The following is an 11,937-nucleotide window of genomic DNA, read 5'->3' on the forward strand; positions in this document are numbered from 1 at the left end:
TGCTCTACCATTTTATCATGAGTTTATCCATTCTCCCATTTAGTCCCTCTCCCCCGCCTTCTCACCATAATCTTTGATGCCCTGGCTACTCAGATACCTATCAATCTCTGCCTTAAATACACCCAATGACTTGGCCTCCACTGCTGCCCGTGGCAACAAATTCCATAGATTCACCACCCTCTGACTAAAAAAATTTCTTTGCATTTCTGTTCTGAATGGGGGCTCTTCAATCCTTAAGTCATGCCCTCTCGTACTAGACTCCCCCATCATGGGAAACAACTTTGCCACATCCACTCTGTCCATGCCTTTCAACATTTGAAATGTTTCTATGAGGTCTCCCCTTATTCTTCTAAACTCCAAGGAATACAGTCCAAGAACGGACAAACGTTCCTCATATGTTAACCCTCTCATTCCCGAAATCATTCTAGTGAATCTTCTCTGTACCCTCTCCAACGTCAACACATCCTTTCTTAAATAAAGAGACCAAAACTGCCCACGGTACTCCAAGGGAGGACTCACCAGCACCTTATAGAGCCTCAACATCACATCCCTGCTCCTATACTCTATTCCTCTAGAAATGAATGCCAACATTGCATTCGCCTTCTTCACCACCGACTCAACCTGGAGGTTAACCTTAAGGGTATCCTGTACGAGGACTCCCAAGTAGGTTTTCAAAGCTTGCGGGGAGATTTAGGCCAGTTGGAAGAGTGGGCTGAAAGATGGCAGACGGAGTTTAATGCTGATAAATGTGAGGTGCTACATTTTGGTAGGACTAATCAAAATAGGACATACATGGTAAATGTTAGGGCATTGAAGAATGCTGTGGAACAGAAGTATCTAGGAATAATGGTGCATTGTTCCCTGAAGGTGGAATCTCATGTGGATAGGGTGGTGAAGAAAACTTTTGGTATGCTGGCCAATAATTGAGTATAGGAGTTGGGATGTAATGTTGAAATTGTATAAGGCATTGGTAAGGCCAAATTTGGAGTATTGTGTACAGTTCTGGTCACCGAATTATAGGAAAGATGTCAATAAAATTGAGAGAGTATAGAGGAAGTTTACTAAAATATTGCCTGGGTTTCATCTCCTAAGTTACAGAGAAAGGTTGAACAGGTTAGGTCTTTATTCTTTGGAGCGTAGAAGGTTGAGGGAGGACTTGATAGAGGTGTTTAAAATTATGAAAGGGATTGATAGAGTAGACGTGGATAGGCTTTTTCTATTGAGAATGGGGGAGATTCAAACAAGAGGACATGAGTTGAGAGTTAAAGGGCAAAAGTTTAGGGGTAACATGAGGGGGAACTTCTTTACTCAGAGAGTGGTAGCTGTGTGGAACGAGCTTTCAGCAGAAGTGGTTGAGGCAGGTTCGATGTTGTCGTTTAAAGTTAAATTGGATAGATATATGGACAGAAAAGGAATGGAGGGTTATGGGGCTGAGTGCATGTCGGTGGGACTAGGTGAAAGTAAGAGTTCGGCATGGACTAGAAGGGCTGAGATGGCCTGTTTCCGTGCTGTAATTGTAATATGTTATATTGTTATAAATACTGAAAGGCTTCGATAGAATGGATGTAGAGAAGATGTGTCCTATAGTGAGTGAGTCTAGGACCAGAGGGCACAGACTTAGACTAGAGGGACGTCCCTTCAGAACAGAGATGAGAAAGAATTTATTAAACCAGAGGGTAGTGGATCTGTGGAATTCATTCCCACAGACGGTTGTGGAGGCCAGGTCATTGAGTGTATTTAAAGCAGAAATTGATAGGTTCGTGATTAGTCTGGGTGTCAAAGGTCACAGGGAGAAGTCAGGAGAATGGGGTTAATTAAATGTTATGCATTCTCCTTCTAAGGAGATATCGGAATGCGTAATACCTCTGGATGCGGAGGAGGCTTTTGATCTGGTTGAATGGAATTACTTGTTTAAAACCTTAGAAAAATTTAATTTTGGGCCCAACTTTATTCAATGGATTAAATTACTTTATTTATCCCCCTCTTACTAATTTTCAGAACTCTAAACTATTTGAACTCCAAAGTGGAACTAGACAAGGGTGTCCTCTGAGTCCTCTGCTTTTTGATTTTAGAACCTTAGCTATTGCTTTTCGAGAATCCGGTGATATCACTGGTATTCTAAGGAAAGGTATTACCCACAAAGTTTCACTTTATGCTGATGATTTATTGCTTTTTATTTCTAATGTTGAGACCTCCTTACCTTCTACACTTTCTTTACTTTCCTACTTCAGCCAGTTTTCAGGATATAAATTGAATTTACATAAGAGTGAACTGTTTCCCTTGAACAATTTGGTACCAATTAATACTAACCTTGTTTTTAAAATTCTAAGAAATCAACTTACCTATTTGGGTGTAACAATTATTAAGAATTATAAACACTTATTTAAGGAAAATGTTCTTGCCTTAATGAAATATGTGAAAAGGGCACTATCCAGTTGGTCGCCTCTCCCTCTATCATTGATTGGTTGAATTAATTCTATTAAAATGAATATCTTGCCTAAATTTATATAGCTTTTTCAGGCCTTACCTGTTTTTACTCCTAAGTCTTTTTTTGATTCTCTTGATTCAATTCTATCTTCTTATATATGGAAGAATAAACAATCTCGATTAAACAAAAACAACAGGAATTCTGCAGATGCTGGAAAGTCAAGCAACACACATCAAAGTTGCTGGTGAACGCAGCAGGCCAGGCAGCATCTGTAGGAAGAGGTGCAGTCGATGTTTCAGGCCGAGACTCTTCGTTAGTCCTGACGAAGGGTCTCGGCCTGAAACGTCGACTACACCTCTTCCTACAGATGCTGCCTGGCCTGCTGCGTTCACCAGCAACTTTGATGTGTGTTGCTCAATTAAACAAAGCCCACTTTCAAAAAGTTAAAAAGAATGGAGGTTTAGTTTTACCAAATTTTAGGTTCTATTACTGGGCAGTCAATATACGAAATCTTACGTTCTGGTCATATTACATTAACCGTGAAGACTGTCCAGTATGGGTCTCTTTGGAAGCTAATTCTGTTATGAAATTTTCTATTATCTCTCTTCTTGGATCCTCACTTCCTTTATCTTAAAATAAATTAACTGACAATTTGGTAGTTCAGCATACTTTGAGGATCTGGCTACAATTTAGAAAATATTTTGGTTTATTGAGATTTTCTCTCTCTAGTCCCATTTTTTTCTAATTGTTTCTATAAACCTTCTATGACTGATGTATTTTTTAAAGAATGGGATAGATTAGGTATTAAGTGCTTCCAAGATTTATTTGTTGGAGGGAGTCTCTCTTCTTTTAAGCAATGGTCGGTTAAATATAACTTACCAAATACCCACTTTTTTCAATATCTACGGATTAGAGACTTCCTGCGATCTCAATTACATACATTTCCTATGTCCTGATAAGAACTTAATAGATGTAATTTTTAATTTGAAACCTTTTCATAATGGCTCAATATCCAATATTTATGGCATGCTGTTTGGAATGACAGGCTCCTTTAGACAAAATTTAAAAAGCCTGGGTACAGGATTTACAGATTTCAATTTCTGAAGAGACTTGGAATGTAATTACTTGGAATGTAATTTTTAAATTGCTTAATACCTCATCACTATGTGCTCGGCGATCCCTCCTACAATTTAAAGTGGTCCACAGGGCTCACATGTCCAAAGACAAGCTATCTCGTTTTTATGTGGACATATCTCCCCGTTGTGACAGATGTAACAATGGAGAGGCTTCATTAATTCATATGTTTTGGACATGTCCAAGTCTTAAAAAATACTGGAAGGAAGTATACCAAACTTTTGCTGTACTTTTTACAGTAAATTTTAAGCCTAATCCTTTGACTGCCATGTTTGGTATTGTTGGAGAAAGAGGCATAACTTTGGAGACATCTGATTTGCATGTATTGGCCTTTTTCTCTCTCATGGCTAGGAGGACAGTGTTGCTTAAAGAGAAGGACGTTGCTCTGCCTACTCACTCTCAATGGTTACGTGATGTTATGTCATGCTTAAATTTAGAGAAGGTCCATTGTTCAATTTCTGATTCTAATCAAGACTTTAAAACACTGTGGGACCTTTTTGAACTATTTTCAAAACCTTTGATCCGGCGTTAAAGTACAGATGTTGGCTAATAACATAAATCATTATGTGATAAGGATTTTATTTTGTCTTTCTTTTCTTTACCAAACAGCTTTCATCTTGGTAGTGGGTTTAGATTTTTTTTTATAATAAAACTATTATAATTCAATTTAATTCATTTGTTTGATTATGAATATGGGTACTGTGACTGCAATACTGTGATTTCAATATAGTGCATTCTGTACTCCATAAGGCATCCGTTAGTCTTGCGAGACCATGGATCTGCGCCTGGAAAGTCTTCACTCTCCAGGGCGCAGGCCTGGGCAAGGTTGTATGGAAGACCAGCAGTTGCCTATGCTGCAAGTCTCCCCTCTCCACGACACCGATGTTGTCCAAGGGAAGGGCATTAGGACCCATACAGCTTGGCACCAGTGTCGTCGCAGAGCAATGTGTGATTAAGTGCCTTGCTCAAGGACACAACACGTTCCCTCGGCTGGGGCTCGAACTCATGACCCTCAGGTCGCTAGTCCAATGCCTTAACCACTTGGCCACGTGCCCACATTCTGTACTATTATATTTTTTATTCATAATATGTATCCTCATGAATTCTGTATTTTTCTATATGAAATTTAATAAAAAATATTGAAAGAGAGGGATACTAAATTGGCCATGATGGAATGGTGGCGCAGACTTGATGGGCCGAATGGCCCAATTTTGCTCCTATGGCTTATGGTCTTATGGCACTTTGAACACAGAAACGTGGGACAGGATTTGGTGATAGTCTTTGTCTAGAGAGGATAATCAAATACTCTTCAGGACAGATCAGCAACAACAGAGAGGAGAAGATAAACTCCACTTCGCTTTAAGCCTTTCTGAGGAAGATGACATTTCCATGAAAACCCCGAAAGTGCTGGAAATTTTCAAGTTAGACAGGATCTGTCGAAAGAGAGAGAAACTTCATGTTTCAGGTCAAATACCTTTCATCAGAAATCCTGGAAGTCTTCAAGTTCTGAAGTGTGACAAGAACTTTGAGTTCCGATTAAAGGCCATCAGTCTAATTCAGTGGCTACCTGGCCTGCTGAGTATCTGTTCTTATTTCCGTGGCAGCATCTTCTGTGTTTTGTATGAACGCAATTTCCAATTGTGAGTTACATAGAATGACCTAATAATCCTCTCACCCATTTAACATATCCCCATCAACACTGGAATTGGGTTTAATGTCGCTGACATAGTGTATGCCATGAAATTTGTTGTTTTGCAGCAGCATTATAGTGCAATACAGAAAAGTACTATAAATTACGATTCTGTAGGTATATTGAAAACTAGTGCAAAAGGAGAGCAAAAAGAGTGTGGTAGTGTTCATGGGTTTATTGTCCATTCAGAAATCTGATGGCGGAAGAAAAGAGATGTTCATGGAACATTGAGTGTGTTTCTTCAAGCTCCTGTATCTCCTCCCTGATTCTCTGATGGTAGCAATGAGAAGGCATATCCTGGGTGATGGCGGTCCTTAATGATGGATGCTGCCTTTTTGATGCATTGCCTTTCGAAGAAATCCTTGGTGCTGGGGAGGTTAGTGCCCATGATGGAACTGAATGAATTTACAACTTTCTGCAGCTTTTTCAGATCCTCATATTACACAAGGCCACTTCAACCAACCTACGTTATCAACTTTGAATTCTTCTCTCCCTCCATGCACCAGGCTCCTTGAAGTCATAGAATCACAGAACACTACAGCACAGAAACAGGCCCTTTGGCCCATCTAGTCCACACTAAACTATTATCCTCCCTAGTCCCATTGACTCACAGCTGGTCTCCAGCCCTCCATACCCCTCTAATTCATGCACGTATCTAAATTTCTCTTAAATGTTGTAACCAAAACCGCATCCACCACTTCTGCCAGCAGTTCATTCCACACTTTCACCAATCTAGTCTGTGCCAAACTATTATGCTACTAGTCCTAACCCTGCACCTTTACCACAACCCTTCATACCCATCTCTCAGCCAGGAATTTATCTAACTCTCTCTTAAACGTTGACATCAAATCCACACCACCACTTATGCTGACAGTTCATTCCACACTCTCACCACTCTCTGAATGAAGAAGATTTCCCTCATGTTCCCATTAAACATTTCACTTTTCACCCTTAACCCTTGATCTCTGGTTGTAGTCTTAACCCAATCTCAGTGGAAAAAGCCTGCTTGCATTAACTCTATCTATTCCCCTCATAATTTTGTATACCTCCATCAAATCTCCCCTCAATCTCCATGAAACAAAGTCCTATAATCTATTCAACCATTCCCTATAACTTGGGTTCTCCAATCCTGGCAACATTCTTGTGATTTTTTTCTGTACTCGTTCAACGATATTGGTATCTGTCCCACAGGCAGCTGACCAGAACTGTGCACAATACTCCAAATTTGGCCTCAACAAAGTCTGATACAACTTCAACATAATGTCCCACCTCCTGTCCCTGTACCCTGATTTATGAAGGCTAATGTGCTAAAAGCTCTCTTTATGACCCATCTACCTGTAACACTACTTTCAAGAAATTATGCATCTGTATCCCAGATCCCTTTATCCGCACCCCTCAGTGCCCCACTGCTTACCATATAAAACCTATCCTATCCTGGTTGTCCTTGCAAAGTGCAACACCTCACACTTGTCTGCATTAAATTCCATCTGCCACCTTTCAGCTCATTTTTCCAGCTGGTCCAGATCCCGTAGCAAGCCATGATAGCCTTCCTCACTGCCTACTACACCTCCAATCTTGGTGTCATCTGCAAATTTGCTGATTCAGTTTACCATATTATCACCCAGATTGTTCATATAGATGACAAACAACAACAGACCCAGCACCAATTCCCGCAGCACTCCACAAGCCACAGGCCTCCAGTCAGAAAGGCAACCATCTACTTCTTTCTTTTCAAATCTTTTTATTGTTATATTATGTCTGTCTATCTGTCTAGGTACCACATCCGATACGGACTTTGGTGACCATGGTTTTCCATATAGATCTATCCTTCGTTTTTTGTATGACTTCCATTTCCTTGATGTGTAGCCACCTGGCTGTGCTTCTGATATACATAAGCAGAGGTCTTCCTCTAGGTTTACTCCTCTCAATCTTTCCAGAGAGTATGAGTTTATCTAGTTCATCTTTCCGCATGATGTGTCCTAGGAATCTGAGTTGTCTTTCTCTTCTTGTTGGTATGAGTGATCGAACTGCTTGGGCCCTTCTGAGAACTTCTTCATTTGATGTGTGTGTGGTCCATGATATTTTAAACATTCTCCTGTAGAACCATAATTCAGCTGCTTCTCGTCTCTTTTGTTATATTATACAAAAGAAATAACATGAGTACATTTAATAACAACACTTACAATGTCTCAAAAAAGACATTATCTTAAAGATTGAAAAAAAATTGTGATAACAGAAAAAAACCTACTAAGCAGAAAAAGTGAGAAAAAAAAACCCATTAGGTGTACAACCCCGGAGCCATGAGTCATACAAAAAGCTTCTAAAAATAAACATCAAACCACCAGCAAGAAAAGAAAATATACCAAAAAATTTACAATTAGATCGTGGAAAAAATCTATCCATTAGCTCAAATGATAATAACGAGCAAATGAGCCCCATCTTTTCTCAAAATCAAATAAAGGTTCAAAGGATCGACTTCTAATTTTCTCCAAACTAAGACATAGCATCACTTGAGAGAACCATTGTGACAAAGTAGGAGCTGATGTATCCTTCCACTTCAACAAAATGGCCCTCCTAGCTACCAATGAAACAAATGCAATAAAGGCAACCATCTACTAACACTCTCTGGATTCTCCTGCTAAGCCAATGTTGAATACAATTTACTACTTCATCCTGAATGCCAAGCAGCTGAATGTTCTGGACCCACCTCCTATGTGGGACTTTGCTCAATGCCTTGTAGACAACTTTCACCACAGTCTGCCCTGCAGTTCCCCGTATTTTCAATGCAGTCTCTTTCATCTTCAAACATGGATTAGGTACTGGCTACATGATCTGGGTCCTACCTCATTGGCCCGCACCCAAAGTCACTTTGTCCTTCATACATTAAATTATAAAGAAAGCACGGCAGCACCTCTTGTTCTTAGAAGTTTGCGAAGATTCAGCATGACATCTAAAACTTTGACAAACTTTGATAGATGTGTGGTGGAGAGTAATTTGACTGGTTCCATCTCGATCTGGTATGGAAACATCAATGCCCTTGAATGGAGAAGCTGAAAAAACCAGTGGATACAGCTCAGTCCATCAGGGGTAAAACCCCCACCCCCACCTCCAACCCCACCACTCAGCACATCTACATGAAACATTGTCGCAAGAAAGCAGCATCCATCATCAGGGAGCCCCTCCACCCAGACCATGCTTTATTCTCACTGCTGCCAACAGGAAGAAGGTACAGGAGCCTCGGGACCCACACCTCCAGGTTTAGGAACAGTTATTACTGCTCAGCCATCAGGCTCTTGAACCAATGTGGATAACTTTACTCAACTTCGCTCACCCCAACACTGAACTGTTCCCACAACCTATAGACTCACGTTCAAGGACTCTTCTCATGTTCTCAATAATTATTGCTTACTTATTTACTATTATTATTATTTTCTTTTGTATTTGCAGTTTGTTGTCTTTTGCACATTGGTTGCCTGTCCTGTTAGCACGATTGAGAGCATCCTGATGGGCTGCATCACTGCCTGGTATGGGAACTGTACCTCCCTCAATCGCAGGGCTCTGCAGAGAGTGGTGTGGACAGCCCAGCACATCTGTAGTTGTGAACTTCCCACTATTCAGGACATTTACAAAGACCGGTGTGTAAAAAGGGGCCCAAAGGATCATTGGGGACCTGAGTCACCCCAATCACAAACTGTTCCAGCTGCTACCATTCTGGAAGTGGTACCGCAGCATAAAAGCCAGGACCAACAGGCTCCGGGACAGCAGACTGATTAATTCACACTGATTTGATTGTATCTCTACGTTACATTGACTGTTCTATTTATTATAAATTATTATAAGTTACTATGATTGCACGTTGCACATTTAGACGGAGACGTAACGTGAAGATTTTTACTCATGTATGTGAAGGATGCAAGAAATAAAGTCAATTCAACTCAATTCAATCTTTCCATGACTATTATATTTCTTAGATATACTGTGTATGGCCACAAGTAATTGAAACTCAGGGCTGTACATCGTGATATATATGTACTTTGATAATACATTTTCTTTGAACTTTGAACTAGTGCCTGCATGTGCCCAACATTACAATATTTAACATTGCCAGACTCAGGTCAATGTTTAAATTCAGTGATTCACCTGCAGGAGGGTTGGGGAAGCTGAGCAAAGTAAACTTCATGTGGTGATCCAAATGACTCCCTACCTATAGTCTTGTTCTTCAACAGGGTCACAATCTATAGTCTTGCTCCTCAACAGGGTCACAATCTATAGTCTTGTTCTTCAACAGACTCACTATCTATAGTCTTGTTCTTCAACAGACTCACTATCTATAGTCTTGTTCTTCAACAGGGTCACTATCTATAGTATTGTTCTTCAACAGGGTCACTATCTACAGTATTGTCCTTCAATGTCCTGGGTATGACTCTAAACTTCAACCGGTGATGAGGCTCTGATTGGGGACTTTCAGAGCTTTGGGGAAAGTGGAGTTACCCCTTAGTCATTTATTGCTCCCAGGGCAGCTCTGACCCAGAACGGTAGCACCTGCAAGGGTTCCTGCTCGGGATACAAGCGAAGGCCAACGGCAGATCCAGCAAGTTCAGTAACTGAACTTATGACGGAGAAGGCGAATGAGCTAGGACCTCAAATGTCAATGGCTATAGTACAGGCGAATTAACATTTGGGAAGAGAAATGGTTATTTCTTTAGTTCACCCAACGGTAGGCAATAGCAAACCACAGTTTCTAGAATCCTAGAATCTATTTGCTAAGAAAACCATGGTCAAACTCTCAAAATGTATCACACAACAACAGCATCAAGAGGATCTTCAAGGAAATTCTGAAGATGCTTTGCTCGGTAGTGTTGATTCTGGTCAGCAGGGGATCCCCGACCGTCATCAAGCTACTGCTCATAAAATTAAAGTAAGGCAAAAGAAAATTATTGCCACTTGGAATGTAAGAACGCTATATCAAGCAGGAAGATTGGACAATGTGCTAAATGAAATGGAAAGACTAAAGATTAACATCATGGGAATTAGCGAAGTTCATTGGATAGGTGCTGGTACATATCAGAATAGAAGTAAAACACTAATTTATTCTTGTGGAACATCCCATACTAATGGACTAGGAATTCTTATGGATGAAAACATGGAAAAAAGTGTTTTAGGACATTGGCAATATCAGAAAGAGTGCTCCTCGTTAGATTCAGAGGACAACCATTTGATTTAGCAATTATACAGGTATATGCACCAACAACAGATGGAAACAAATGATGATATAGATAAATTCTATGAAGAGCTTGAACAAACAAAGAATGGATGCAAATCTCAAGATATTGTTATTGTCATGGGAGATCTAAATGCTAAAGTAGGACAAGGTGCTGATGGAAATACCATAGGAAAATTTGGACTTGGGGGAAAGAAATGAAAGAGGTAAGAAATGGGTAGAATGGTGCAAGATGAATAATCAGGTCATTATGAATACCTACTTTAAAAACCATCCAAGACACTTGTGGACCAAGTGATAACACTAGAAATCAAATTGACTTTATTACTATAAACCAAAGATTTAGAAACTCAGTGACTCAATGCAAAATATATCCAGGTGCAGACTGTAATAGTGACCATAACTCAGTAGTATGTCATGTAAAAGCAAAACTTTAAAGACTAAAGAAGTGAAAGCCTGAACAATCCCTTGACTACTTACAATTAATTAAAGAAGAAAACTTAAGACAAAAATTTACAATTGAGGTAAGGAATAGATTTCAAAGTCTAGAAATGGAATCTGTTGAAGATGATAGCAATCATGTAGAAATGAAATTTAACTCTGTAAAGGATGCCTTTATCAGAAAAGTCAGTGATTCCTAAAAAAGAAAAAAGCATAAATAAATGGATGACAGATGAAATCAAAAATCTAATGGAAGAAAGGAGACAGAAGAAAGCAAATACTATAGAATATAAGTCCTTAGATTAAAAAAAGTTAAAAGCTTATGTCAAAAAGCCAAAGAAGAATGGTTAAACCAGGAATGTGAGCAAATGGAAAGAATCCTTATTACTGATCCAAAAAAGTTACATCAACAAATCAAGAATATCACTGATAAAAAGCTCCTCTGTTCTTCAGGTGGATGTCTGAAAGCAAAGGACGGTACCATTGTCATGGAAAAAGATGAGATTATGAACAGATGGACTGAGTATATTCAGGAATTGTTTGAAGACAATCAAGGCGAAAAAACAGAAATTAAGAAAAACATTGAAGGTCCAAGTATTTTAAAATCTGAAGTTTGTAATGCAATAAATAAGATGGAGAAAGGAAAGGCAGCAGGTCCTGATGAATTAGTAATAGAACAAATTATCGCCCTTGAAGATTATGGAATTGAAAAACTTACTGATTTAATCAATGACATTTATGAGACTGGAATAATACCAGAAGAGATGAAAAAATTAGTATTTATCACTCTTCCTAAGAAACCTGGAGCAATAGAATCTGAATTAAATAGGACCATAAGTCTAATGAGTCATATCACCAGGATACTTCTAAGAATTTTGATGACAAGAGCTAAAAGTAAGATTCAGGGCCCCAGACAGCCCTTCCAGGTGAGGCGACACTTCACCTGTGAGTCGGCTGGGGTGATATATTGCGTCTGGTGTTCCTGATGTGGCCTTCTATATATTGGCAAGACCCAATGCAGGC

This window comes from Mobula birostris, chromosome 3 (assembly GCF_030028105.1).
Source record: "Mobula birostris isolate sMobBir1 chromosome 3, sMobBir1.hap1, whole genome shotgun sequence".
NCBI lineage: Eukaryota > Metazoa > Chordata > Chondrichthyes > Myliobatiformes > Myliobatidae > Mobula > Mobula birostris.